This window comes from Lonchura striata, chromosome W (genome assembly GCF_050655825.1).
Source record: "Lonchura striata isolate lonStrDom1 chromosome W, ASM5065582v1, whole genome shotgun sequence".
NCBI classification, from domain to species: Eukaryota; Metazoa; Chordata; class Aves; order Passeriformes; family Estrildidae; genus Lonchura; species Lonchura striata.
The window spans coordinates 41,216,862-41,222,160 of NC_140743.1; positions in this window are offsets into that span (position 1 = coordinate 41,216,862).

The following is a 5,299-nucleotide window of genomic DNA, read 5'->3' on the forward strand; positions in this document are numbered from 1 at the left end:
CACTGTGGTTTGTTGGAGTTGGGTGGTGGGGGGAGGAATGTTTTGCAGGGTTTTAATTTAATCTTTGTGTGTTTTTTTTTTCTTTTTTCCTTTCTTTTTTCCTTTTGTAGTAGTAGCTTAAGAAAGTTTTTTTTTTTTTTTTTTTTCCCTGTTATTAAGCTTCGGCCTGCTTTGCTCTGTTCTAGATTCCACTTCACAGCATTCAAGGGAGGGATCACATTTTCATGGGGGCACTGGAATTGTGCCAGTGTCAAACCATGACAACAGGGTACACAGCATCTCGGGACGGTCTTTGGTCAGAACAGCGGTCCAGTGAACTTGAGGCCGCCCAGTGGATCCAAAGCCACCTTCACCTTTGGACCGGTCAGCCATCCTGCGAACAGAAGACTTAAAGGGCACAAATTGAGCAAGCCGTGTCCCTTTCGGGATCGTAACAAGGGGGGTGGGTGTGGAGACCATTGCACAAATCTGCCCTGTGAAGTCTACATCAATAAGGTTCAAGTGCACAATAATGCCCTGAAGGGTGGCACTAGACCTCCCCATAAGAAGAGCACTCATGCCCTCACCCAAGGGACCAAAGGCATCCAGGGGGACCTTATGCACTTTAAAAGAGTCTAAAACAACTGTTGCTGCTGTGCAGACATCCAAACCTGCAGGGCAACACTCTACCCCTCAGAACATAGAGTGTGGGCACGAAAGGTGAATGAAAAGTAGCAAACAGTAAACTTAGAATCTTGTGCTCCTGGGGAACAACTAGGATTAATTTGTGAGGGCAATAGCATTAATGCTCAAGATGTGTGTCTTGACATTGAACAAAGTACTTGCCACTTTCAGATTCTTCCAAACACTGATCAGAAAACTGTGCTTGTATATACTGGAAAAGGTTGTGTATGCTTGAGAACTGCCTGTGATATTATAAAAATCTATAACAGTGATTTTATTTTGTCTACTAGAAATCATTATAATTTTTGTATTTGCAATTTTTTTAAGATTATGGGGTATGATTTTTCTTATTTGGCCCCAGTGACATCCCACCAGCTGATTAAAACCAATTACACAATGTATCATAAACTATCACCCACTCCTATTGGAATGGACCTCACATTGGTAAAATAAATAACTGAACACCAAGACCTATTAGAGATTTTGAAGAAAATGCTAAAAAGCAGAGAGAAAACCCTAGTTACTGTCCATCATGATACCAAAGAAATAACCAGAATTCTGAAAAGAGTAAAACAGAATGCAGATCATGATTGGTGGGATCTAATCTTTGGATGGTCACCAACTGCAAATGGGATTTATAATAAGTTGTGTCACCCCATTGTAGTTTTATTGATATTAGTTGGACTAAGTTTAGGATTATCCTTCATATTGCTAATTTGGAATTGGACAATACTACAGCTAATGGCTGTGTTAACCTCCTTATCAAATGTGCATGGTAAAGCATTAAGGGACACTTATTATTGTAGTGATTTGCATTAAGTAAAAGAATTTACTTATATGTAGGAAAGGTGGGGATGAAACAAAGTAGAAATTTAACAGAGTAGAAATCCATTTGGATTTAGGTGAAATGTGATGCGTAGTATCTTGCTAACATGGGTAAAATATGCTGTTTAGTCTGCTAACTCTGCTGTGCCTGTAAAACTGTCCCAGCCAAGGAGAAAAGAATGCAATCTCCAAGGTGAAGAGATAAGAGGGGCCCCTTGAACTCTGAAATGAAGAAGAAAAAACCAAAGCTAAGTCTGCAAGAGATGGACAAAGGGATTAGAGAGTTCTCTGTACAAGGACTAATTGCAAATTGTAACGTGAAATCAGTACAATGAATATGCATGAACCTATTGTGAAATTCTATGCATATGTAAATTAGTAATGGGTAATAAAAAAAGGATCTGGAATCTTCAGGGGCACGCATGTCCTTTGAAGGGGAACAATCTCTGCGGGGAATGCTGGGCTCCAGGACGGTTTGGATGAATGGAGACAAGAGATCTCTGAAGGCTGCTCTTAGAATATAAGGTTTATTATGGATGGTGAAAGGTCTCGCTTGGAGCTGCCAAACGCAGCACGTGGCAAGGCCGGAGGGAATGGGGGAGGGGAGAGAAAAGGGGTAGAGAGGATGCTCCAGGAGAGGGTGGAAGTTCCAAGGGGGTGGGGGTTCCAAGAGAGGGGAAGTTCCAAGAGAGCGTCTGGTGCTTCAAGGTGGGCTGGAACAAGACTTAGGCTAATGGGGTTACAGACACCTGATGTTTCAGGGTAGGGTTACAGGTGTGGGATGAACCATACATTTTGGGGGTTGAGATAGAACAGTCCATTTGACTTTTGGACCTATCTGTAGGTAAGGGCATTGTCCATCCAGTAGGGGGGATTGTTTTCATCCTGGCTGTACTATTGTAAATCTTTTGCCAGGCAATCATATTTATTCATCCTTCCCAACATATCTCCACATCCATCCAGTGCTGTAATAAACATACCATCCTAAAGCAAGGGGCCTTGTAATAATCGGGAGCTGGACAGGACAAACGTAGATCTGAACCAATGTGGTTAATCATACATTCTCCCTTTCATTCTCCCTTTATTGTTTATAAGATGGCAGTTTATATACACTTCAATACAGTTTACAATTGTGAGCACACTCTCATTGGCAAGCAAACATTGTTTGTCTTTGTCTTAAGGTGGCTAAAGTTCCACACTGCAGACCTATACTAAGTCACACCCAGAAAGCCCATTGTTCTGTGCTTACACCTTAACATTTCTAACTGCACCACAGACTAATTTCTAACTGCGCCATAGGCTTCAAAGGCCTCATCGAGGCCCATATCTGAGGCCTAGGCTGGGGTAGCTCAACCTTCACTCCAAATATAAATCTGGTCCTCTCTCTCTCAGAAATTCTGCTACAATTCCCCCATTTTCTTTTTGAGCTACCCAGATTGACTTAAAGGCACGGTTAGTAATTTTCTGCATGCACTGTAGTAAACAAGGTATAAAAACTAGAATAATTATAATAAGAAAAAGTACAATACTAAAATGGACTAAATCTTTGACCCAACCAGCAAAACCTAAAGAATTGAGCCAGTTATCAAAAGGATGGTCTACAACGACAAGTTTCTTCATGTTGTTCTTCAGTTGCATTAACTGTTTGTATATTGATTGAGAGTGGTCAGATAAATTCATGCAACACATGCCTTCAAATTCTTCACACCCATGTCCTTGTGCTAAAAGAAGGAAGTGAATGGCAGCTCTGTTTTGAAGAACTGCATGACAGATGCTATCTACATCCGTGGCAGGCTCACTTAACATTTTAGATGTAATATTAATTTGCTTTCCTGTCCAGCAGGCCAGGGTTTTTAATTGTGTGAGAGCTTGCGCTGAAGCAACTCGTCGGGTGAAAATTGAGGCTAGTATTACAGAAGTGCACCCCCATAATGATACTTGATCTTTACAATTGGGGTCTAGTTGGAGAACACTCTGTTTGGCTCATTGAGTCCTCTGAGGCAATCCAAGAACCTGATGAATGGTGGGAGCAAACAGTGCTAATTTACCAACGTAACATGGGCCTCCCATAGCTTTTTGAGGCAGTGCAGACCAGGCTCGGTCCCTACAAATGAAGAAAATTCCTGGTGGCAGTTTTCTTGCAACACGTTTTGATGGTATCACAAGTTGTGTCCAATTGTTACAATATTCTGAGTAGTTATAATACAATGGATATCTGGGAGACAACCAAGTGTTGTCATCTGTTGGCTGTCTTTCTTTTCATGTTGGTATTGTAGCATGAGGTTTAAATATCAAGCAGTAATTTCCTGGGATAGAACCCAAAAGATTGAATTCTTGAGGTTTGACATTAACAACTTTAAGATTTTGCACAACTGCAATAGCTTGCACTCCCAGAACACTTTTTGGATTTATTTTGGCCTGAGTCTAAGTTTTGAACTTTGCCATGGAACCCAGTTGAACTCCAATTAAACAAGTACGAAAAGGATTGGATGGTGTGGTTAAAGACAGGTAGAATAAATCTTGCCCAGTTTGATTGGCCCAAGTGATCCACATGTTTTGTCTCTTGTCAATGTTAAGCATTCCAAATACTTTAGTTACTAAACCATTACTTAACAGAAACCCTCTGTCTTGGTTTGAAAAGACAGAAGTCTATGAAGGAAGGTAAGAGCTTCTTGTGAAATGGTAAATTCCCTCTCTCCAAATTACCACAATTTCAAAATTAAAAGGCTCTCAGGCAAAGATATGGGAATGGGAATAACAATTCATTACTAGAGAAAAAAAAAAAAAACAAATAAAAAAATGTAATTAGTACAAACAAAGCTATTGATAGAATCAGAAACCTGACACCCTGAGGAGTCAGGGTGTTGGTAATAGTCCAGTTAAATGGTGGCTGTTCCTCCTGGAGTGGCAGATGAAATGCTGCTGAAGCAGTGATCTGTAGAAGGGTGTCGTTTTCTCTGAAGGTCTGGAGATAGAGTAGATGGGCCTGGTCTTCCTCTGGGGATCCAGTGGGGAAGAAGCTGCTCCTCTGGGAATCTAGAAAAGAGGCTGTATTGTCTTAAAAAGTGCTGATTTTATGTAGGTAGGGGTGCTTGGCTCCTCCCTCTGGGTGGAGCATTTCACAATGGGATGATGTAACTTTACTAGTCATGTAGTGAGTCATTTAATGGCCCATTAACAGAAGATATTTCTCCGGAGGGAGACATTGTTCTTGGAAGAGATAAGAAAACTGCCTAACTTAATAGGAGGTACCTGCCCCACCCCTAACAGATGGCAAATAGAATACATGCTTATCTTACAAGCTAGGACACACTCTGACCCACCACATATTTCTCACATTCTTGATTGCTCTGTTTAACATTAAAGGAACAAACTTAATTCTAAATACAAACTATAACTTATGATAAACTTAATGTTATTCTTATGATCATTTAACTTATTTTCCTGTGCTCTACAAAGTTAATTTTCATCAGAGCTAGATTTGTCACAGGATGTTCCAGGTAAATTGTTGTCAATGTTGTTATCACTGTTGGCTGGTGTCTCTGCCTGTGGAAACACATGTAAATCTGTTCAGCACCCAAACTGGACCAGTACCTCTTGGGACACACATATAACCTCTACCATTAAACAACACAGGACTTGGCCCTTGCCGTTCACCTGTTCGCATGTCCTTGTGATAAACATGAAGTCCTGGAATTGCTTGTGGTCTTCCTTCTTTCACTGCCTGGTGGTGTATTACAACTGCAGGTTCTTCTCTACCTTCTGTCAAACACAAATAATTTAGGGTAAACAATACTTTTGACAATTAATT